Below are 25,935 nucleotides of genomic sequence, written 5' to 3'. Positions count from 1 at the left end.
AACCACCAATCGTAATTTGTCTTAGGTCAGTTCTAACCCAATCCCCCCGAGGTACTTTTCTCTGCTGAGTATTTGCAGTACTGTGTATAGTTAACTCTATACGCTGATTTTCTTGGTAAGCCAGGATGTGTGTGTTTCTCTTCTTGTGCTTGGCGGTACATTCACATTTGATTTTGTAGGTTTATATAGAGCGAACTTGACATGCAGGTATTCAAGCTCTTTACATGAGCATCAATTACATTATACAAAGGCACAATCATTTTTGTTTTTTTAGGCCGGGGAGATTAGGGGCAAATTTACGCCTGGGAATGCATCGGTCTTGCACAATGCAACGTGGTGCATCCGCGACGCAAGCCCAAAATGCGATTTATCAAGCCATGCAAGCCCACCTTGCAAGGCCCTGAGCGGCTTGGTAAATCTGGACTAAAGTAATGCAGTGCAAATCAGTGTGTTGTGTTACTCTGCAACAGGGAAGAATTTAAAATTATAATTAAACCTCCCCGCATGTGACTCCCCCAGCACCCCACCCGCGAGCCATGCCGGCCGCGACTGAACACCGACAAGGGCAACACTCTGCACCCAGCGTCCCTGCAGGCATCGTGGCGCTATGGAATGAGGACTGTAACCTAGGCCAAAATATATCATTACAGATTCAAAGAAATTCACTGAAAACATTTTAAAATAACTTTATTGATGGTACTAACATTCTTATGTAAAATTTACCTAAAAATACTTACATTGAAGGAACATTATGATTTAAAACCTAAAAAACCCTAAAAGTCCCTTTCAGGTGGAGAAAGAAATTCCTTTACCACAACAGAGACGTGGAGGCATTTTCCAGATGTGCAGTTCACTCTACCTGATAGGAGGAACCTCTTTCTTCAATGCATTTGTGGACAGACAATGTGACCACGTGTGGCGAGATTGTGTGAGTTTGTGTGACATGTAAATAGCAAAAGTGAAAGAAAATGAGCTGCTCGATCAAGGAGGGGGGCTTGGGTCCATCTTACGGACAGATGTGCTTAATTATCACCGCAGGCCAAGGTATCACTTGGAATAAAATGAAAATATGAGCACAATAAAGTCATCCTCACAACATTAACGGCCTTGCGGCAAAACACACATTCCAATGGGAGGCAAGTGGGCACATATTTATGCACATGAAAGAGGAAAATGAACACAGTGAACTTCCTTCAGGCCTTGTGCAGTTTTTATAAAAGGTGCTACATATAGTAATCACTTTTAGGGATGGATTTCATTGGTGAGAAGGTTTTATTGTATACAGTACTTGCTTTAGTGGTAAAATGAACAGGGATGGCAGTGAGACACAGGATACGAAAATAGTGTTGCAGTGTCACAGGCAGTAGCGGCTGCGTAATAGGTAAAGTGGTAGGGTGGGGGGAGGTGGACTTGGGGTTGGGTTTGAAAATAAAATAAAATAAAAAGACTTACCTGCCACTCTGCTCCCGCTTCCAGCTGCCTCGGTGCTCCTTTCGCCCCAGAATTGGATGGGCTTCACCACAGAGGCTCCCCACCCAGTCCTGACACTGCTCTAATGCTATACCTAGCATGAGAGAAGGGCTTGGATTGGCCTGAGTGGGCTGGTTTAACGCTCGTTCAGGCACAGGTAACCTACAGCTTTTCATCAACCCGGCTGTACAACAGAGCTGGGTTGGAGAAACCAAAGTGCACATGTCTGTTTGGGCAGCATAAGATTGCTGGACAAACTGACATGCGCACTTATAAGGGCCTACCACTGCTCCCTACTGCTGATGTGATGCCCGTCACCATGGCCCCACCCCAGCCCTTACCTTGGCTGGCAATAAGGTAAGAAAAATAAAATTATAATAAAATGCTTTCATTATCATTTCACTTTTTCAGTTGGGTGACTCTCCTGCGCCAGATTGGAGGAGCCGCCCCTGGTCACAGGTCTAATTGCAGCATCATCACAGCATCATATAATGGTTTTGCCCCAGGCCCACCAAACTTTGACATGTCTGCTGCTTAGTTCTCAGGTCCATTATCCCCACACAGTGATCTGGAGGAGGTGGAGGTAATGAGCTTTTGACAGCACTGTGAACTGTAACCAAGTTTCTGAGACTTGTTTCCTACTCCAGAAGGTGTGTGGCTTCACAAACTGAAGCACAGTGGAGAAGAGTTTCTGGCCACAAATGCCTGACAGCATGCTTAACACCTTGCATGCTGATGACGAGCTCAGCTTGTCATGCAGCACGGTGGCCGTGTGCTGGTGACGAGCTGAGCTCGTCATGGCCTCCTCGGAACACCCACACAGGGATAATTACCCTGCTGTGCTGGGCGTTACATTGAGTGGGCATGGCTATGACGAGCTCAGCTCGTCATCAGCACACGGCCACCGTGCTGCATGACGAGCCGAGCTCGTCATCAGCCCCATGGTACCGCGCGCGGCCCCCCTCCCCCCCACGCCGCAGGGGAATTAGCCCCGTGGCGATGGGGTTAGACGGAGACAAACATGGTTTCTATACCCATTTGGGTATACCCACATGCAGTGGCGGCCGACACAGATAAATACCGGCATGGCGGGTGGAGGGGGCGCCGGGGGAGAGGTGGCCAGCGGGACGTGTGTGGGGGAGCACACAGCAGGGGTTTAATAATTAAAAAAAATTAAACACTTACCTGGTACTGCCGGCCACCTCGCTCTCCTCTGCTGAGAGCATCATGGGGGTTGACCTGAGCAGGGTGGATTAATGCTTGCTTGGGCACAGGGAGTCTGTGCTGTTTCTCCAACCCAATACAGCCGTGTTGGAGAAACCTAAGTGCGCATGCACAGGCTTGCTTAGAGCCTGCGCCTGAAAAATAGAACACTAGTAAAATATTGTTTTATTTTTCAGCTGCTGGCTCTGAGCCACTGGGGCGATGCTCCTCCGCCATTGCGGAGGAGCTGCCGCTGCCCACATGCTCCATTACCAGTTGAGTTGGACAATGGATACATTTGGTCTTGCATCGGTTTTGTCTGAGTGGAAGAAAGGCAAAACCCGATTAACTTAGGGCATTTAACTCCTTATTAACACTGAGTCTCAGTGTGCCGTTATTAGGGTGCTCTTTGAAGGAATAAGATCCAATATACATGGCCAGTATTTTCTCTTTGTGGACATTTTACAAGGGTGTAGCTTCAGGGGAGAGGTGTTTGGGGTGTTACACTCCCCTAATAAATGTATTTTGTGATAAATAGTTGGGTACAGGTGCTTTCAATCGGGTATGGTGCGGTGCCTGTCAGATTTCTCCAGGAATGTTTACACACACACTCTCCCTATCTCTGTTTGGGAAGACTTTAAAAATGTTGGTTATTTCACAAAATAATGTGTTTTCTCTCACTTAGTACCCCTGCCAATCTGCATTACTCTCCCTTTCTGCTGCCCCTTAAGCCCCATCGCGTGTGCTCTGCTTGTCGTATAATGTATTTTAACTTCATATGCCAGCATGAATGTCAGGAAATCTAATGCTCACACCCCTCCAATCTTACTGACCAAGCTACCCCCCAGACAATTTCCCCCCAGAATCGGTCATACTTCTCTATGATAGCTGTAGGTTTTTTAACTATATAATGAGCCAGGCAGCTGTGCAAGTTGCTCCTTTAAACCATAAAATGGCCATTGCCCCTCTCCCTCACCACTACATCTCTTGAATGTGTTATAATATTCCTGGTAAAGTCACCCACCTGAAAGATTACTGAATTCATGTATTGGGGATCTAGGTTTTATCAACTAGAGGATCGCCCGCATTCAGAAGGGTCAAATGGACTCTATTGCATGACCTTATATAACTTGCATCACAGATGAAACTCCAGAGTCAACACTGAACAGCCACCCTAAACTTGTGTTAATACATCTCTCTTTGAGTAGGTTGAAATCAGAATGGATCATATTTAAATCCTGAGTATAGTTAACAAATTCAATGATTCTAAGGAAAAATTCCAGTGATATAGAATTAACTGCAGGGTGCCCAAAATGGTCAAGGTGGCCATATTGATGCCTGATTGCCAGGATGTTCACATAAGATACATTTCCATGTATAAATGGTCTAAATAGAAATCATTACATGATCAATGATTATCTTGAAAATCTGGCATGGATCTGGCCTCCTGGCGCTGTGATGGATATGCTTGATATGCCGTTAGTGTAACTTTTATTGCAACGTTATCAACTGCACTCATGCACACGACATACACACAAATATAATAGACCAATTACTGGTTCTCTCTTACTCATTTACAATTAATATCTATCAGGGCAGGCTTTAGGGCACTGCTACTGGTGCGGCCGCACTGGACGCTGACCTGAAGGGGAGGGCACTGACGTGAGGTGGGGGGCGCTCTGTTTAACAATAACTTAGGATTTAGAAGCAGCTGATGCAGAGTTTTTTGTGTGTCCAGATTTCAGGCAACAATAAAAATGTCAAGATAACGCTTGTGGTTAATGTTCCTGCGAGAGAAAGAGATTGGAGTTTTATCTAGTTGAAGGTTTGATTCACCATAGAGTTTCGTAGAGTGTTAATATGCCTGCTGCAAAGAACAGATCTGCATTTAATGTGGATAGGTGAGTGGATTAGTAAAGCTAGGCTTTACCAGCGCTTTAAAACAAATGAAATGTATGTGAGAGATGGGCTAATGAGAGATGAAGGTTCATTTTGCCGGATGGTAGTGAGAGAATCTGAAAAGCAGCTCATGGGGGTAGATGGGGGGTGCTAAAAAAGATTGTCGATCTGGACGCCACCAGCGCTAAAGCCAGCCCTGATACCAATCTAACATTGGAGAGCTCTCACAGAGACAAAGTGAACATTTCATACACCGGAACGTTCTCACTGGTACACCCTTAATAAACCAAACTCCTGAACACTATCAACTGATGTAGCACTCTCATTGGTGCACACTGAATCTGTCATGGCAGTAGCGCTAGCACTCTGGTACTAAAGCTATAGCCCCGGTACACAAGGGATCTATCAATTGTTGTAGCACCACCCCCCCCACCCATCAAGCATCTCTCCGATAAGCCGGAGGAGCGCCGCTCCACTGCTCTTTGAGCAGTGAAAAAAGGAAAAATAAAATGAAAATAACACAATGTTATTATCATTTTATTTTACCATACTTAAGCAGGTTTACGGGGCAGGGCTGTCGTCACAGGGTTGGGGCACGTAAGTGCGCATGATAGTTTGGCAGGCCCTCATGCACACCTAGAATGTTCTCCACCTGGCTGTACACTGACAAGCCTGGGTGGAGAATATGCACGGTCTCCTACTACATGCCTGAGTGCTGAACCAGAGCGCTCTGACAAATCACAACGCTGCTGTCATGCTGGTGACTGCAGCATTGTGATTAGCTTAGGGCGGCTTGGGTTTGCTTACTGCTTCCGGCAGGAACAGAAGAGGACGGAGGCGAGGCGACGGCCAGCAGCCAGGTAAGTCTCCTTTATTTATTTTTCCACCCCTCCAGCCTCACCCGTACTGCTTACTGGTGCACACAGAATCTATGACATGATTTAGAACTGCCACTGGCATACACTAAATCGACCAAGAGCTTTAGCACTTCCAGTGGTACACAGTGAATCTCTCAAGCTAAGTAGAGCTCTCACTTGTGCACACTGACTTCAGCAAGCACAGTAGTGCTCTCACTGGTACACGCAGAATCTGTCCAGCACTGTAGCTATCACCTACATACAGAGTGAATCTAAAAAGGCAGTAGCACTCTCACTGGAACACAATAAATCTACCAATCCCTGCAGCATTCTCACAGGTATATAGTGAATCTATCAAATAAAGTAGTGCTCTCATAGGAGCACGCTGAATTTACTATGCACAGTCGTGCTCCCACTGGAGCAGAGTGAATCTGCCAAGCAATGTAACACTCTCATTGGTGCACACTGAGGGCCAGATTTATCAAAGAGTTTCAATGCCGCTGCCCCACGCCAAGGGGTGCAAGAGCAATGCAACTCTTAAGTTAGATTCATTAAGCAATGCAAGGCCACCTTGCTTGTCCCTGAGTGGCTCGATGCATTTAGAGTAACTTAACGCAGCACAAATCACAGCATTGTGTTATTCTGCCCCAGGGAGGCATTCTATGGGTAGAGCGTGAGCGTTCCGATGCATGCACCCATGGATTTTGACACATTCCCAAATTTATCAACACACAACACAACACCCTGGAGCTTTCCAGGGGAGGGAACTAGAGGCTATGGGCTATTCAGGGTGAGCTGGCCTCCAATCTATAATGTACACACAAAGAAGCTACCCTGAACTGTCCTCACACAGTCCTTTACATTTTTTGAGATGCCTAGCACCCCACTAACTAGTGCTTAGTGCTTGTCAGCTTTCGGTCACTAGTCTCAAACGACTATTTCATTCAGGGTAGCTTCTTTATGTGTGCATTCCAGATTTACCATTACTGGTAGACCTGGGAAAATGTCAAAATGTAATTCATCCCCAGGGGAGGCGTAACAAGGAGAAACATCTTTATTTCTCCTCTTTTTTCTGTTTTCTATCTGTGCTATATTTTGCAGGGTGTGTCTTGTTTTTGTTTTTGTGCAGGAAGGTGTCACTTTGTGCACAAAAATAACCCTGCTTACAACTCAGGTACCCTTGCACCATGGTGCAAGGCTGCCTGAATTGGCACTAGGTATCACATTGTGCTCCATTGCAGGAAAAAGACAGGAATGCGCTTTATAATATTAAATACGACACATTCATGCCCTTTCTCCATCACACAGTGCAGGGACAGTGCAAGGTGACTTGCTGCATGATTGTTTAATAAAATTGCCCCACTATCTATATCCCACTGCATCATGTCCACAGGTACACACTGAATCTACCAAGTGCTGTAGCGATGTCATGGTGCACACTGAGGGGCATATTTATGAGAGTCTTGCGTTGCGTTTGCATCATGCAAAGTCATACATGCTTGATGCAAGGCTCTGAGTCAGATTTATGAAGCCATGCTAAGCCACATTGTGTGGCTTTGAGTGGCCTCATGAAGCTTGAGTAAGGCAACACAGTGCAAATTGCTGCATCACCTTACTCTACACAAAGAAGGCATTCATGGGCGTTGCGGTGGGTGTACCCATGCAACTTCCATGGGTTTTGATGCATTCCTAGATATACAAGCACTGGGAATGTCTCAAAAACGTACGCCTCACCAGGGTAGGCATAACGAGGAGCAATATGTTTATTTCTCCTCATTGCTTCCTCTTTTTATGTGTGCAGCACATATAGAAGGAGGAAAACACATCTATGCAATGTTTTTGTGCAGGAAGTGAATCTTCCTGCACAAAAACAATCCTGCCGACAACACGGGCACCCTTGCACGATGGTGCAAGGGTGCCTGCACTGGCACTAGGCTGCCAAATCTGCACCAGAGCAGGGGATAAGGACAGGAATGCACTGTATTGGAAAAATACGGGGTATTCCTTCCCTTTTACTTTGATGTAGGGCAGTGCAGCAGAGTGACTTTCTGCATTGCCCTATGCCAAAACTCATTAAATGAGGCCCTGAATCTTTTAAGCAATTAATCTCTTTCACTCGTACACAGTGAATCTATCACACGATTTCGTGCTCTTATTGATACACAGAAACTCTATTAAATGATGTACCAATCTCAATGGTACACATTGAATCTCAGAAGTGCATTGGCACGCCTGCGAGTACAGACTGAATCCATCAAGTTCTGTGGTCCTCCTACTGGTAAACACTGAGGAGCTTAATTACAAGCCCCTTGCACAGCCGGTGCGTCCCTTTTTTGATGCATCGACTGTGCAGTGTGCTGGCCTATATTTACAAGGCCACGTAAAGCCACCAAGCATAGCGTTTCATGGCCTTGTGAATACAGCCCCTTTTGATGCAACACTTTGCATGAAACGGGCATGCCATGGGTAATGCTGTGCAACACCCATGGGTTCTGCCATATTCCCAGATTTACAACATTTCGTAAACTTGGGAATGCGTCAGAATCCTATGCCTCCCCTGAGGCATAAGGAGCCACAAGGAGGAGAAATAATTTTATTTCTCCAAGTATTTTCCTCTTTTTATGTGTGCTGCTTTCTACAGCTGCATTCTACAGCTGCATTCTACAGCATGCATAGAAAGAGGAAAACACCATAAATTATTGCTTTTGTGCAGAGAGGTGTCCCTTCCTGCACAACAACAATCAATCACCCCTGCTATGCAGGCACCCTTGCATCATTGTGCAAGGGTGTCTGCATTGGCACATTGAAGCCAATTGTGTGCCAGCGTGAGGGAAAGCACAGGGATGCATCATATTGTTGCAAGTATGACACCTCCATGTGCTTTTAAATTGACACAGCTCGGTGCAGCAAAACCTCTTGCGGTGCCGCACTGCGTAAATTTTTTGTAAATGAGGGACTGATTTTATCAACGGCTGTATGGTTCTCACGGGAAACGGCCACTACAACGAGGCCGTTTCAACGAAAACCTTAACCACGCATGCATTACAATGCATGCGGGGTTACAACGACAGCCTTTACCACGCATACTTTTACTACGAGGTACGTAGTAAAGGCATGTGTGGTAAAGGGTACATATAAAAAAGGGGGGTTGGGGGGGCTCCCCCCCCCAAAAAAAACACACTCACCTTTAGACGAGATGTGCAGGCAATCGGCATCGCAGAGGAAGGAAACGGCCGTTTTTTTCTCCTACGTATGACGTCACCACGCAAAAATACGTGGAGAAAGATAGGCGTGTAAATAGTATTCCGTAGTAACGCATGCGTGGTAAAGGCATGCGTTACAACGGAGTTCGTTGAAAAAACATACAACCGTTCTCACTGCTACACAACCGTAGAAATCAAGCATTGGACAGACGCAGCACATCGTGCACTCAGGCCCTCAGTGCAAGACGTGCTATTTGCAGGACACACCCTGCTAAAGACATGACATGAGAGCCTCTTGTCATGGTTAATATAATAATACAACCCCCATTTTGGAGGTCATGAAAAGGATTAGTGGGTAAGTATTGCTAACAGTGGAGCCCTAGACACTGGAGGATATCATGACCATTACGAAACGCTATAATCTCCCCTGTGACCTTCTTTGGATAGATTAAAGGCTTCGTTGACCTGGTGAAGTAGTGATCTCCCTTGTATCAGTTTCACAAATGCTACAGCTGTGCCCAGGGGTGGGGAACCTCCAGCTCTGAAGTGTACGGTCTTTGCAATAGAACAGCATTAAATGAAAGAACAGTTGTGTGTGTGTGTGTGTGTATCTGTGCGTGTGTGTGATGAATTTATCTTTGTTATTTTTATATATTTTTATAACGAGTTGTAGCACTTTACAACAACCAATTACAGCAGTTATTACACAAAGGCTAATAGAACAGAAACATTAAAGAGAAGATTAATGAAAAGAGGGTGTGCTGAGCCGAGGCCCCAACTCATCAAAGGCCTAGGGTTGTGAAGAATTCAAATGCTAAAGTGAACACCTTCGATCTGGCTGTCCTTCAGCACCTACTACACTGCTAATTCCAACCACAAGAAAAGAGCAGGGGGTAGCTTGGGAGATGTACTGGAAAGAGTAGATTTCAAGCCTTCTTTTTAAAGATAAAAGATTGCATCAGAGTCTGATATTAGGGTCATCGGTGTAAGTACCTCAGACAGTCTGCCTCAAATAGAGCAGACAGTCCGATGTAGTTTTCTTTCTATTATGGATGAGCAAGAAAAGCCTGGCGTTCCTGGGCAGAATTTTTTTTTAAAAAAGACCCCACAGTTAAACTAACAGGGAATCAGGGCCCCCAGTTTTTTGTTTTGCAAACAAAAAATCCCGCTTTGGGATTTAGTTTTTTCTAAACAAAAAAGGGCTGGTGAGCAAAACAAGGTGGCCACTCTTCAAACTTTTAGTGCCTTCAGAGCTCCACCAGGTAGAGACAGAACTCTAAATATTGCTGGCTGTATGTCTGCCTGGCAAGTGGAGTGGATGTTTCCACTCAGATGTGCTCATGTCTAATTTAGCTCTCATGATAATTTTGATTTGAGCTATATTTTTATTTTAGAACCATGACTGGCGCTGTTTGGCTAGTAACGTAAGATAATATAGTGTAATGGAAGCGGTAGTGTACATATGGCACAGCACTTCTACGATTTCAGGTCATGATGATGTAGGCATTCCATTTTTAGATCGTGCCTACCAGACAGCGCAAAACATCTGGTTGCAAAAGACCAATTGTGAATTTACAGTGGGCTTACAGTCTGTCCATTGCTTACCACTGGCTGGCTTTATTTTCACTCTCATTTGCTTGCTTCTTATTGAAAGGTTTGCATTCCTTTACTGTGTTTGTCCCTCCCTTGGAGCATAGCCTATATATGGTCCTTTTGAAGATATGACTTGGATCCTTCCAATGCTCACATTAACATATTTTTCTTTTTTCATTCAGCACTTCATGAGAATGCATGCTTTTTCTAGCTCTCTCCCTCATGTGGTGCTGCAGTCCTTCAAATATTTATCCCCATCTCCGTTCTAGCCTTGTGCTCACCACCCCTTTCAGCTTTCAGCTTGCTTGTTAAATCACAGCAACAGGGATATTGTGCTGTGGAAAGGCAGACGAGCCAACTTTAAACTTCTTTTAGTTGTATCTACTGCATCCCACATATTGCATGCAAACATAAGCTTTTTACACAACAGATTGTACTGCAATGCCAATCTGCTGCACCAACACAGCCACTGTCTGTTGCAGAAGATGTACTTAGCATGACACTTCTCCTGGAGGCCCATATACTACAGAAGCCCAAATGGCTGAATCATGTGAAAACTAAACTAGGCCTTGACAAGCTTGTCCCTTTACATTCTAATCTTTATTCTTTTTAAATTCTGTTCAGAATTTTCTGAGTGAAGTGGATATAAAAAATACCTTGACGTGTCTGAAAATTGAAAACCTTGAATTCAATGTCGAGTTTTGGATACAATAAGATATGTACTTGCTTTTTTCTACTTTTTTTTAAATAATAATTTATAAACAAACATTGGCAATACAAACAGCTCGGTACTAACATTATGAAGGTGTGACTCATTGGCTTTAAAAGTGCGTGTTAAAAAAACCTGAACTTTATACCTGTATCTTGTTCTAAACTTTATTCTCTAATAAAATGGTCAGAATGCGGGAATTTGGATACAGAGCTGCGCTTGGTGTTGCTGAGTCTGTATTTCTTTTTATCTAAGTCATACTTTGTGTCTTTGAGTAGTACCATTCTGGCTCCATAGCTATTCTTAGTATTATTTTTTAGACATAATTCAAGTTTCAGAGCTGTGCATGGTATCATTTGGGCAGTATTCAGATTTTAAAGTTATGGTTATTGTCACCAGGATACATTCAGGATTAGGAGGCCTGCTTGGTGTGCAGGGACAGTACTCTTATTTTTTATTGATCTTGAGTCTTACTTGGCATCAGTGGACTGTAACCCTGGTTCAGAGTCACATATAGGTTCAGTGAGGCAGCACTGTGTGTTTATAGTCATGGTTTGTGTTGTTGGTTCAGTATTGTCTTTTTTAGAGCCATCACTATCCCTGTTCCCTGTGGTCAGAGCTTTTGTTGTTTAGATAGATGTATAGTTGTAGTTCCATCTGTGGACCTATTTGTGTCGCGTTTGAAGTGGAGGAGGTTCTCAAGATGAGGAATCCTGCTCAATATCTCAAAATATAGTATTGCTGGATTATAGTCACACTCAGTGACGTGGGCAGTAATCTGGCCCTGAGCCTTAACAGTTGTCTTTATGGCAGTATTAATATTCAAATGTTATATTTTGTTGTAGCAGTATTCAGATTCCAGAGCTGTGCGTACTGTCACTGAAGTAGTTTCTGATTTTAGGCCATACTTTGATATTGTTGATATTGAATTCGGGTTTCAATGTTATATTGGTGTCAAAGATTCAGTATTGTGCGAACATAGCCATGCTATATGACATTAGAGTAGTGTTATTAATCCTGGCCAATATTTGTAGGCTTGGGCACAATGTCAATTAAGTCAGTTACATTCACAAAATTCTTGAAGTTCACGTTTCACAACATTTCCTAAATTCTTTAAAATATCACATTATGCGATTTTGGCTCATTTTCACTTCTGGGACCCTGGTACCCAGAGATAACCTCTCACAGAGAGACATTTACTGCTGGAAGTATGCCATAGTGTTAAGAAAGTCAAACGAGATTCTGAAGAGGCAATTTATCACTAAAACCATCATTTTGTGAGTTTTCCATCAAATTCCATTGCAATTACGGAGGTTTACAGAACCATATTTGGTGTTGCTGGGTTAGTATCATTGGTTCAGAGACATGATTAGTGTCAATGTGACAGTAATATGGCTGCTAGTCAAGGCCTTGTGTCACTAGAGTAAAAGTACTTAGGGCCAGATGTAGGTCGCCAAATACCGGTCGGGTTACCGACCGGTATTTGGATATGGAGATGTAGGGGGCCTGAATTTACAGAATCGGGAAAGTTACAGATTCGGTATATTTACCGATTTGGTAAAATACCGAATCGGTAAATTTGCCGATTCTGTAAATCCAGATGTAGGTGGCCCTGAAAACAGTGCCACAGGCCCTTAGGAATTCGTTATTTACCACCAAATAATACTTGTTGGTAAATAATGAATTTCTGTGTACATACACATCTGTGCATGTACACCGGTGCCATGTGGCACACATACATGCCCTAAGGGCATGTATGTGTGTCACATTGCACACAAGCCAGAATCAGGGGTGCAACAGGGTGTCAAAGTAACACCCTGTCCCCCTTGTAAATTTGGTAATTTTACCGAATCGGTATTTACCGATTTGGTAATTGACATTGATTCCTGTGGGCCTCAAAGCCCATAGGAATCAATGGCAATTACCGAATCGGTAAATACAGATTCGGTAATTACCGAATCTTACCGATTTAGTAATTGAATTAGTAAAAATACCTACATCCCGATTGCCAGTTCTTAAATACCGAATCGGTAGGATTCGGTATTTAAGAATCGGTAATCTGGGATTACCTACATCTGGCCCTTAGCGTTGACGGAGTGGTATCTTTACTTCAGAGTCGGGCACAGTTACTTGTGAGAACATTCTATGTTCAGAGCAGTGCTTAACTTGTGAAAGGAGAAGTGCCAGTGCCAAAGTGTCCTCAGAAGCTTGCCACCGGTATGGTTGTGGAATACCACAGTTTCTTAGTCTTGATTACACCTCATGCCCGTTTTATCAGTTATTATTAGTTTTATGTAGCACTGGGAAGGTCCGAAGGTCGCAGAGTGCTGTACAACATTAGCACACTGATAACAGAAAAATCAGTCATCCTACAGCTTATGCGCTGCCTACAACACCTGCTGTAATCAACAATCCAACATTCCTCGCCCCTGCTACTTACCATTGGTTCACTCCATTGTCCTTTTACTTTGTTGCCTCCTTATTTGTTGTCTTTACTGATACGTCACTTGCCTTCAAGACAGAGGGGCACCGGTAAAGTACAGTTAACTTACGATTTGGGTCTTCAGCTGCTGCGTAGGAGAACTCTTTTATTTTTAAAATGTTATCTTAATATTGGCGCCTCCGCTCCTCCTTTGCGCTGCTGATTCTTTCTCTCACAGCGCCCCTTACTTTACTATTATCAACATGGGCGCCCTGCTCTATGCTGCAGCACTGCTCCGGCTTTCGTATTATCAACTTGGCGTCACACTTTAATAAAGGGCAGCCCCCGTGTTAATAAGAAAGCAGGCGCCGTGCTGCAGCATCACGTTTCATAAAGTTTATACTTCAGCACGGCGCACGCCTTCATGTTATCAACACGGGCGCCACGCTTTAATAAAGCGTGGCATCTGTACAGATAATACGAAAGCGGGCGCCGTGCTGAAGTGTAAACTTTATGAAACTGTATGCGGCAACACGGCACCTATCTGCAATGCAATAGGTCTCACATTTACGCGAGTTTGAGCTATTGTCATTTTAAATGACAATGCCTTTTATTTATGTTTCGGTTTTTAAAACATACATAAAAGGCATTGTCATTTCAATATAAAGAACAAAGTACCTGTAGGTCGAATAACGCTGAGATAGTTGAACCAACACGCCCAGGTGTATTTTGGCTTCGCATCACTCGGCCATGGTTTGGTCACCGCAGTTGTACTTGCCAATGGTGGAATTCTTAAGTAGGACCAAGCAATTTAGACAGTGATTTTTTTCACACTGTCCTCTCACTATTTTTAATCTGACGTCTAGGCAAACACTAATAAAGGTCTTTGTTTGCTTCGACAGCCATTTTAGACACTTCACATGATTCATTTTTTGCACTGCACATATCAGCTCCACCATTGGCAAGTACAACTGCGGTGACCAAACCATGGCCGAGTGATGCGAAGCCAAAATACACCTGGGCGTTCGCACACAGACCGAGGTTTGGGTGTCCTACATGATGAGGCTCCGCCACTTGGGTGGGCTGATAGGACTCAAACAGCAATTGTTGTAAGCCAGTTTGATTTTTGATTATTGATTCAATCTTCAATGTGCAATTTGCCCAGTGTTGGTTCAACTATCTCAGCGTTATTCGACCTACAGGTACTTTGTTCTTTATGTAGTTACACTGGGGGTATTCACCTGTTTGGTCGCTAAACATTCCCTCGGACCCTTCACTACGAGTTGTTGTTTTATTGTCATTTCAATGCCAATAGCTTAAACTCTCGCAAATGCGAGACCTACTGCATTCCAAATGCTTGTTCTCACTCGTACAGATTCTTTTTCAACCTGATTTCATCCCCTGTCACTTTTTCTCTCTTTTTCTCCTCTCTTCTTACGTCTGTTTCTGCCTTTTTAGGTCTCGGCCTAGCGTACACAGCGCAGCAGTGTCGCACAGCCAGAGTCCTTTTCTGGAGGTTTTGAAAATGGACCTGGAAATTCCACGCAGCTTGTGCGTGTTATTTTCTAGGTCCATTTTCATTGGTGTGTACTTTTAAAACAGAACACGCAATAGGCCATGGGTGGGTCGCGTAGCTCCGCCCATGGCCTATTGGTGTCTGTTACGCGCCCAGAGGCCATATGTCTTAAATTATCGCGGCCGTAATTGAAGACATATGTCCAAAGTGGTGCGCACGCACCACTCGCGAGCTTCTTGGAGAACGATTATAATAGAAGCACTAGGCTCATAGCAGTTGTTAAAACACATTTTTTTAAGTAAATGTGACCGTAATAATAAATAATTAATCACACTGACAACCCTTCGCCGTCGTAGCTTCAGAAGCGCAGGAGCAGATAAAACCTCTTCGGTCACTAGGTGGCAGCACGTGCTTACGAGTTCAGTGACAGTCGCTTTTGAAACGGGGTATTTTTCCTTCGCTGAAGTTGCTTTAATTCAAAGTTTAATAAAAACGCGTCTTCTCAAAAGCCGCGATTCATGCAGGTCATTTTGGACTTAACTCGCGGTCTATTTTAATCCGCCTACAAGACATATGCTGTATAAGGGGTTTCTATAACTGTTAGGATTGACTTCCCGTAACAACTGTAAACCTTTTTTAAAGCCATTAGTAATTCAGTAGCTCAGACTCGGGGAGAGATAGAAAATATATTTCAACACAATGTCGCCCACTTCTTAGAGCGGCACAATCTTGAGCTGTTTTTGCAACTCGCACTGCAGTGCTTGCGCCTCTGGTTTTAAAAAGAGGGGATGACAAGTGAAATCGTTTTAAATGTGTGTGTTTTTCAGAACCAACTTAACAGTGTTCATTTTATCGATCTCGGAAGGATGACAGGCGAGATGGCCCTGCATAATTCCAAGCTGTGACCTTTCCATGCACAGTTCCACAATGAATCATTCACTGGTGGTTTGCACCTGATATATTTGATGTCATATGGGTTTTAGACAAATGTTGAACTGCTGTGGATAAAATCCCAACGGATTCCAGTTGCACCTTTGAAGTGTCTCCCGGTTTCTCCATGGTGTCTACGTTCCTTGCACTAAATGATGCTGTCAATATTCATGTACTATAAAAATTGTTCACCTGGGACATTACTATTGCAACGACTTATATCTGTTTCCATGCTTAAATAATTTTCAACCTTGATAAACCACAACAATGATTGATTGCTGTCAAATTGGAACTGTTAATCATTATTTATGTATAATCAATGTATCTTGACATAACATATGATATGTTTACTGATACTTTGCTCCTCCTTGATGAATTTATATTGAACGGTGTACTTTGACCTCGTACATATCTGGTTCTGCTCTCCCTGTTTGATATTTATATTGCTATGACCTCACATTCGTTTTGAATGATCCTGTGTTATGATAACTCATGTATGACTAATGACATTGATGCCTCGTGAAATATCCCTTGATCCTCACATTGGCAATAACAATCCGCTCTTCACGAACTTTGCTCCCCTTAGGTTGGGGTATTTTGAATTTGATTTTCGACATTACAATGCAGTTGGAGTTCTTTCCTTTGTTCTTACTGGCTTTTCTCTTTTCGATTCATTGATTATTTGTCATTTGATACTATGATTTATGTATTTTCTGGTATATGTCACAAATGGGTTTTATATCATCAGCCTGAAGAAAGCTCCAGACCTGCGTGCCGAGAAGGGGCGAAACGTGGTGGCTGTCTTTTCTAGTTTTTTTATTCACAGCGTACAAAGCCGATTTAGGAGTCGCTCCTTTTTGTGGGCGTTGTGAATTAAATCATTTGTGAGGGCCCATCGGAATACTGGGTATTAGCATGTCTGATAGTTCATAAGGTTACCAGTGTACGCTGGTGGTCCGAAAATGTGGCTGAGACTTGGTAGCCCCCCTTTGTTTGCATCAGGCGTGCTTTATAGCCTCTGGGCTTTGTGGTGACCTCTGTTGATCTGCATTGTTTTTTGCAGGCAATTTGAAGCCGGACAGCTCACAAATGCAGCCTCCTGGGGATATCGGTTTCTGGAGCTTCCATGTGCTGTTGCATCATATTTGTATATGAGGCTGACATTGAGGGGCGCGTGGGTACTTGATGTCCGAGGCTACTGGCATTGACAGGCCTTTCTGAGCTTCTTTTTATATTTGTACTGCCTTCATCCTACTCCTTATTCCTCCTTTCTTCTATCTGCCCTTCTTATACATCTTACACTCTAAACTCTGTTACACTGCCCCCCCTGCTTTCACTGGCCTCTTTGTAGGTCTCTTTTCGACTTGTCGTTGCCCCGCCCCCTTCTTCCTCTGCTCATTCCCTCGTTTTGCCTTTTATGTTATCCTTGGTTCCAGAGCTAACTCGAACGAAGTTTTCCTCTTTCTTTACCCGCTACGTTTCACGATAATCCTTGTTCCCTTCATTGAGAATGTGTTTCACCTCCGCAGTGTTGTGCGTAAAGCACGCTAGACACCTGTTTTCATTGAACTGCATTCCACGAAAAATGCTAGGTAATTCCACGAGAGCCATGGCTGCGGTGTTACCCGCTGGCGTCAGTATCCTCCTCCTACGGTGAGCTAGGGGCCTGGCATGGACGTTGCCGGCGGCGCTAGGACCTTGGTGCTCGAGAGAAGAGGGCTTGTGCGTGGTGACTAGGGCGCGTGGCAGGTGGCACTTGCTTGCCCAGGAGGGCCTGGGTGACGCTCAGCAGTGATTGATATGAAACACGCGGACCACGGAGATGTTAAAAGTTGATCTGTACTGGCCGCGTCACTCCCTACCCCATTCTTTTTTTATCACTTACATCACTCCGCAAGAAGGGGTAACGGAAAGGGGAAAAGGATTGCTGACACTAGGCAGCCTCCTGTGAGCATAAGGGCTGTCATCCCCAACTTCTAGCCCCAAAATGGATGATAAATGGATGTGATGTAGGCCATCTGCTCCTCCCTACCACCCTCAGCACCCCCTTACTGCTGCGCGCAAAAGGCTGAATAACTCATTTGCTGGTCAGCCCCACAGCCTCGTTGTGATTTATGCATGGCCGCTTTGACTGCACAAACCTGTGTGAGCATGAATCTACTACGGTTTGGTTTGCACGCGGGTATTTTGCGTTCTTAACTTTAGTTTTTCTTCTTATGTTAATTGTTAATACAGCTGATTTAAATGGAATTAAAGGTACACACCTTGATTTTATTCACAAACCTTAGTTACCGATGCCCTTGTCCACCTGTCCGATCTCTGTATGATCAGCTCGTTGTTTTACATTTTAGGGCAGGGCGGCGGAAGTAAACAAGAAGGCAACGCTGCTCGTGTCATCCTGTGTTGCAGACTTCACCCCCTTGCTTGCTATCTCTTCAGACACTTATTTGATTTCCTCCTGCATTGTTTCGCCAACAAGTCTCTTTCCCTAAAACTGTGGGGCATATTACCAAGGGCATTATCGCGGCATTAGCGGGACTTTTTCCCGCTAATGCGGCGATAATTTTATCGCCCTATTACCAAGCTGTCGCTAACACCAGTTAGCGACAGCTTGTAGGCGATAGCGGGCATTTAGGGGCCCACTTTGCATGTCAGCGATAATTATCGCTAATGACATGCAAAGTGGGCGTGCCAAGATGTTAGCGACTGAAAACAGTTGCTAACATCTCTAACTCCTATTAACAACTTTTGGAAATATTTGCGCTAAGCGCGAATATCTCCAAAAGCTAACGCCTGCTAAAAGCAGTTCTTAGCCATGTTATCCAATGGAAGGTGGATAACATGGCTAAGAGCATTGTCAACATAATGCATGAATATCGCTGATTTTACAGCGATATTCATGCATTTCACAGGATTTTTACCGCTTTTGAGATAAACCTTGATAATATCAAGGTATCTCAGCGGTAAAAATCCTCGGTGCTCGGCAATATTTTTTTCCCGCTGACCAAGCAATAGCGATAATTATCGCTATTGCTTGGTAATATGCCCCTGTGTCCGAGATTTGGAAGGCCCATGTGTGCGCTCTGAAGTGGCCTCAGTCATCACCCGAGTCAACCAATAATAAACGAGTAGGTCAGGGTGATATCTGTCTCCTGCCTTGCCCGTGCATTCCTGTTCTTTTTTCCATCTCTTGCAAAATACAGATCCTGCAGGGCAGATGGCCCCATCTGGCCGCAACGCACTCTGGTAGGTTTCCACTTCTTAGAACCAAGAGCCATCTTCCACATGGGGGTCTTGCAGAGAATAGATACCAGTGTTTACTTTTCAAACCTGCTGGCCCAGCTATCGCTGCACGGGATTTAATATTTCTATAGTGTGCAACAGGGGGCTCGCTTTTGGTACTGGAGTATTAATTTCAGGCTGGAGGCAGTTCTCCTGATAATCATATTACAGGATAGATAATATTTAGCTCAGTTCTTAATTTGTAAATAAATAAGTGCCAGAGACCTAGTCATGAGGCCACTGCAGCTTGCACCACCCATGGCCTCTGCAAGCGCTGCCAAGTGTGACAATTCAGACTGTTCCCAGCCCCTGAAGCTATAAGAATGGTTTGGGTGAGGAGTAGTCTTTTTCAATGCACATTCAATTAATAAACAACTGTTTACCACACACACATAAATACACACAACCACACCTAACCAAACACACACAACCACATGCACAACCACACAACCACACACGCAACCACGCCCATATACACAACCACACGCACAAACACTCCACATAATTTGACATCAATCCACATAATTCAACTCAACAACACAATAACACAACACACCATATACATCTAATCCACACTACAGAATTCCACATCATTCCACAAAATTTTACAGCACACCACATAATTAAACTCATTCCACAACACAAAATACCATCACACATAATTACACTCAATAACACACAATCCCACTCCACACAATTCCAGTAAACTCAATACCACATAATTACTACCCACAACATTCCATCATGCCACATCATTTCACTACACAAATACAATCCACACCACACAATTTCACGCCACACAATTACACAACTAACAATTCCAATCCAACCCATATAATTCCACTACAGACCACGTGCATACACTCCATAATACATGGCCATTAGCTTTAACTCAAATAAATTCGAGCCCTATTGCATTTCTAATGCTTGTTCTCTCTAGCTCAGGGTCAATGATTTAAGATGAAAAATAAGCCCGGGTACGCAGAAATCTACAACTACTCCCTCAAATTGAGCACTGGTTCCGAGGCAAGTTCGGCATCTTGGATGTAGCATTCTGTGGTGGGAGCCATCCTTGGAGTCCTTTGGACAGTATCGGGTTTCAGAGCTCTGACCGGAGTGTTAGTGCCGTATTTTGCCCTCAGAGTCACGCTGGGTGGTGCTGGCGCAGAGTTCCAGGTTCAGGGCCTTGCTTGGTATAATTTGTCAGTGGTCTGTATGCAGCACACAGGGTGATTTTCAGGCAGCTTTCAGATAAGGCTGCTACAGGCAGTGATGAACAGAGACGAACGCACTGCAGCTGCTTTCTCTCTTTCCGTCATCCCATTCATTGGGTTATTGATGGTTTTCTTTTATTCAATAGAATTCTTTGTCCCTCTGAACGTGTTTTACATCTCCACTTCCGCCCCTTTCTTTGTATCATTCTCAGATGTATCAAAAGCTTTAATTATTGCCGGCTCTGCCTCTCTTCTGTCGCTCATTTTCACTCGTTTCAATCATATATTCGCAGTGAACCGCCTTTTACGCAAACTTGTACCAATGTGATCTTTCTACTGCCTCTTTCACTTCTTTTGCCAATTTCTCCTGCTTGATTTTTCATTCCAGCTCTTTCATTCCTTCTTTTACTTTCCTCTCCAACCTCTACCAATGTTTTTAACCTGTTGGTTAAGGTAACATCCACACTCAGTACATGCACATGTTTTCCTCTCAATAACACCGAAGTAGGACCTCTTTATGATGGTGGTCAGACGAGTTTTCAAGCGCCATGGTATAGGGCAGGTGTCCAACCGACAAAATGTTGCCGATTATAATACGACCGCCATTCAGGCGTTCGGAAAACTGCTCTTTTCCATTGGGGTCCTGGGGGGGGGGGGCCGACCGCAGGGAGGCCTGCCCCGCCCGGGGGAATTTGGGGCCGGGGAGAGGGGGGGGGGGTAGAGATGGCGCCGCACGGGGACGGGGTTTTGGGTGTTTTGGTAGCTTTTGGGCTGGGGGGCGGGGCTGGGTTGGGCTTCTTTTTGGGCGGGGCTGTAGATCCGTCCGGCCTCTCAATAACACCGAAGTAGGACCTCTTTATGATGGTGGTCAGACGAGTTTTCAAGCGCCATGGTATAGGGCAGGTGTCCAACCGACAAAATGTTGCCGATTATAATACGACCGCCATTCAGGCGTTCGGAAAACTGCTCTTTTCCATTGGGGTCCTGGGGGGGGGGGGCCGACCGCAGGGAGGCCTGCCCCGCCCGGGGGAATTTGGGGCCGGGGAGAGGGGGGGGGGTAGAGATGGCGCCGCACGGGGACGGGGTTTTGGGTGTTTTGGTAGCTTTTGGGCTGGGGGGCGGGGCTGGGTTGGGCTTCTTTTTGGGCGGGGCTGTAGATCCGTCCGGCCACGCGGCAGAGACACCATTTTAAGTGAGGTGTCTCGGCCGCCGGGCGGGGGGTGGCGGTTGGACAATTTTTTGACTCTATTTGGTCTTTGTTGGGATGAGAAGACTTTATTTGGGCTTTGTTGGGGAGGATATGCCTCGCTGCAACGGTGCACGGACTGTTCACGGAGATCGCTGGTGTTTGGCAAGGCTCGATTGCACCATAGAGAACGCGGCAACAATAGAGGCGAACTTTGGAACTGCTACTAATGGCACCGATTTCCCGGCGGGCCGGACACTTCACGGGTGCAGGGACGGGCCGGAAACGTTGCTGGAGGCCGGAGGAGCTCGGGTGAGCAGCATGCGGCTCCACGCGGCCGAGCGGATGGGCCTGTTCTGCCTGGTGCGGGCGGTCAGGCTCCCACGTGGGACTAGGTGAGTCCCGCTGCCCCTACCCGAAGGGTCCGTACGGCCGCCGGGGTTTAATTTGGGGCAGGGGAGAAGAAAGACGGCGGTACTTCTTGGGGGGATTTCTGCTCTCTCTGCACAAGGGGTATCTCAAGTTTAGCTGCATGGCATTGGGTGATTGTGGGGTACTGTGGTGGGTGGTAACGGGGTACCGTGGGGAGGATGATTGGGTACACCTGGCCTTGTATTTCAGTATGCAGCGTGTTGTAGTGGGTACCCTGTTGGAGGATTCGAGGGACTAGTGGGCTGTGGTACACGTGGTTTGTGGTGTGAGCATTGTAGAGGTACTGGTGGGTAGGAAACGTGGTGGTAGTGGTGTAGGCTGGCATTGCCCCGTGATAGGCACTGGTGTGTTCTGGTATCGGCGCCACGATTCTGTGTTTACCGGCTTGAGTAGGGAGTTTCCAGACTGTGAGGTGGCCGTTCGCGTGACTTCCGGGCACTGTTTTTGGCGGGAGGGCACTGGGGACAATGGCGGGTGACACCACAGAGTTTCTGTCAGCTCGGCGCTAATCGCAATTAAAGGGGAAATAGGCGGCAGCCGCTGATCTGCATACTTTTAGACGGAGTTCATTGTACAGTGGTACTTACAGAATGTGGGGGGCTGTATTTTCAGGGCAGCTGATTGGCGGTGTGTCGCCAAAAAATGTAATGGAAGAAGAGTTCCTTGTAGCTTCCTGAACAAAAATAATGTCCAAAACTCTGTCTGTCACTGGACGCGTCTTGGAGGCTATGGTGGTTGGCGCTTGCTTTGGGATGGTTTGGAAATCCACACGATTTAGGGCTCTTTAAAAACTTTAGGAATGTGTGCATTCGAATCCATCCAGGATCTAAAATCTGCCTAGTCTTACAGGTCGTTAATTCACCGTGATTCTGAAGGTTTAAATTCTGTCCTGATGTCAGGTGCCTTTCTCAAGCTGGAAATCCACACGATTTGGGGCTCTTTAAAAACTTTAGGAATGTGTGCATTCGAATCCATCCAGGATCTAAAATCTGCCTAGTCTTACAAGTCGTTAATTCACCGTGATTCTGAAGGTTTAAATTCTGTCCTGATGTCGGGTGCCTTTCTCAAGCTGCAGCCGGGGTGAGGAGGGGGCGTCTTAGCCCAGGCCTCCGCCTGTAGATGATATATGTATTTGAGCAGCGGCGGAAGGTAAACACACAGCGCCATCCTTGAAGTGGGCTTTATTCTGCTTTTACTGGGGCTCCGAGCAGAGAACACACATAAATGAGCCGCCCGGGGGCTCTCATTGTGTCCGGGTGGGGCGGAGAGCTGGGGAAGGCACGGCTCCTCGTCGTCACTTCCTTTATAATCCTAATACGATCACCTCTGTGTTTAAATGTGTGCTCCCAAACAGCAAACACAGGGCCAGGAATTGGGGGTGTCCGGGACCCCACGGGGAGACAGGCTGGTCCTTGGACCGGAAGTGATGGACGGAGGAAACCATCTGCACACTTCGCCCCCCCTGCCAGAGGCGTACTGGCCTCCAGGGAAATTCGAGTTCTAAGGTAAGAGGCGGGACAGGCGGATCAGTAACATAACCCGGCAAGAGTCACTTGGTGGGTCCCTCGCCTGCTATCCGGCACAGCTCCACTACAGGGTTTCACTGGGGTCCTGGGGGGGGGCGACATGGGAGTACAGGATTAGGGAATTCCAAAGAGGCTTGCTTCACTGACAAGTTTGTGGCTTGTGGAGACGGTATTTACCCGATGACCTCATGTTTGACCATATAAGTATCGATCACATTCCACATCACCATTGGCATCGGGGTTTACGTGCCTTCGCTACACTATGCTTAGATATTTATTTCTTCGTACTATTGTCTCACGTATGACAGTCATCATATTTTCTTTTTCTAATGACCTTCGCAGCCCCACCTTTGTAGACAATGTCTTTGGTCTCGCTGCTCCTTTATTGACGGGTTATATCTAGGCAGAAGTTACCTGGACGAGTATGCCATATCCTATGCTGAGGTAGGGAGGAGATGTCTTGCATATGCAGGGGGAAAGTTTGATTACATCTTTTCTTGATTAGTAGGGATATCTTGTGGTCATGGACACAAAATATTGTTTTACCGACTTCTTGGTACGAGGAATAGGGCTCTGTTGGGCAACTGAATGGTGTGGGCCTAGTGCGCTCATTCACTCTGAATCGGAATATGGAGCATATGGCCTTGCATCCTTGCATCTGACATGAGCGATGCATGTGCACTGACGAGACTAATATAAGCTACTTTACCGAAGTGGTGGGGTCCACTTGTTTCTGAAGTTGCGAAGGATTGGGTGAGTGGAGAGCAGAGCGGGATCATATGCTTGGCAATCCAGGTATGGTATTGTACTTAATTTGATATGGCGCTTGATTGAACGGCAACTCTTGGTACATTTGGTGCTACACGGCTTTTCGGTAGAGCACTGCGGAGTTGCACTTTGCGCCTCCGTTTCAGTGAAATATATTGAATTCGGGGCCCAGGTCCCTGTTCTTGCATTTTGTGTTAGACTCCTAAGCTAGGAAATGTATACATACTTTTCTTTACAGTTTACATATTGCTGATCTTTTCTATGCAAGGTGCATTACGGAGTACCACGCGGATATCTTCTGTAGGACCATTGTATTAGGGTGGGACAAGGAGGCGAGCGCATAGAGTTTATGATAGTGACATTTTTCACAGTTGAAGGCCTGGAGTGAACAACCTAACAAAATATCTGCAGGTGCGCTTGTGAATCCGGCACACAAAATTCCCGTTTCCATGGGCCGCGGGCATTTCGAGTTGCGCGGGATGAGGGGTACGTTCTTTGCAGCGGGCTTTTTCCTGGCGGACAGGCTCTGGGGGTGACGCACTGTGTGGAGGACTTCTTTCTGGGTGCCAGAGAGGAAGCACGGTCCCATGTCGGTGTGGTCATTCTACGTGGTGAGCTCGACTCCGTGGCCAGGGAGCACGCCCGCCGGAGGACAGGGGGGTCGCAACGCGCAGTGGGGTCTGACGCCGAACGGTGCCGCTGCCATGTCGGGGGCTGCGGGGTAGGGTAGGTGATGGGGGGGTTGGGGGCACTGCGGCAGGGGTTTCTTCCTGGCGGACGGGCGCAGGTGTGGGACACGCATCCGGAGGGCTTCTCTCTGGTGGGACGGCCGGCTCGGCGGGCTGCCTGCAGGCGCTGAGCGGCTTATCAGGCCTGGTGTTGACAGGGGTGGGCCCTGGACGCCAGAGAGGGGGCACGGCCCCGTGTTAGTGCGGCATACCTGTTAGGGAGCTCGATTCCGCGGCCAGGAAGCACGCCCCGGGGGTGACGTCGACTGAGGGCATGGCCCTATACGGTTAGTGACGGAGGGCATGGCCCTATACATGGGTGTCGGAGGGCATGGCCCTACGCATTGGAGACGAAGGGCATGGCCCTATACATTGGTGACGGAGGGCATGGCCCGATACGTTGGTGACGGAGGGCATGGCCCTATACATTGGTGGCGGAGGGCATGGCCCTATACATTGGTGACGGAGGGCATGGCCCTATACATTGGTGACGGAGGGCATGGCCCTATACATGGGTGACGGAGGGCATGGCCCTATACGTGGTGACGGAGGGCATGGCCCTATACGTGGTGACGGAGGGCATGGCCCTATACATTGGGACGGAGGGCATGGCCCTGTGGTTAGGGGGGAGGACCTGATGGCGGTTTGAACGCGTGGACCGGAGCACAGGGTTTGAGGGGGGTCCGCGGCAGCCATATAGTTAGGGGGTGGTCCTGCCGAATGGGGCAGGTGGCGCGTCCCGGGTTGAGGGAGGGGGAGTCCTAGGGGGGGGGTCGAGGACCGTTAGCACGTCCCTCGAGTGGCGGTTCTTCCTAATATATGGGGGAAGAGTAGGAGAACTGTTTGGAGTATCGGGGGGTAGGTCAAGCACAATAAAGTATTTAGCCAGGTGGAGAGGCAAATTGACGTTATGCTAATTGTTACTGTTTGTGGATTGTGGGAATCAGTTAGGGGAGGGGTGGGGGTGAGGCAGGAAATTACATATTTATGAGGTATT

At 46.2% G+C, this 25,935-nt stretch overlaps 1 protein-coding gene across 2 annotated transcripts in view; it reads right to left on the bottom strand.

Annotated features, from left to right (window-relative positions):
• The window catches only part of PPP1R16B (protein phosphatase 1 regulatory subunit 16B), a 456,537-nt gene that overhangs the window by 98,089 nt on the left and 332,513 nt on the right, over positions 1–25,935 (bottom strand). The gene's annotated exons all lie outside the window — the stretch shown is intronic.

The sequence above is a fragment of the Lissotriton helveticus genome, chromosome 7 (assembly GCF_964261635.1).
Source record: "Lissotriton helveticus chromosome 7, aLisHel1.1, whole genome shotgun sequence".
NCBI classification, from domain to species: domain Eukaryota; kingdom Metazoa; phylum Chordata; class Amphibia; order Caudata; family Salamandridae; genus Lissotriton; species Lissotriton helveticus.
Note: the sequence above shows the minus strand (reverse complement) of the source record. Positions and strands in the feature narration are given on the sequence as shown.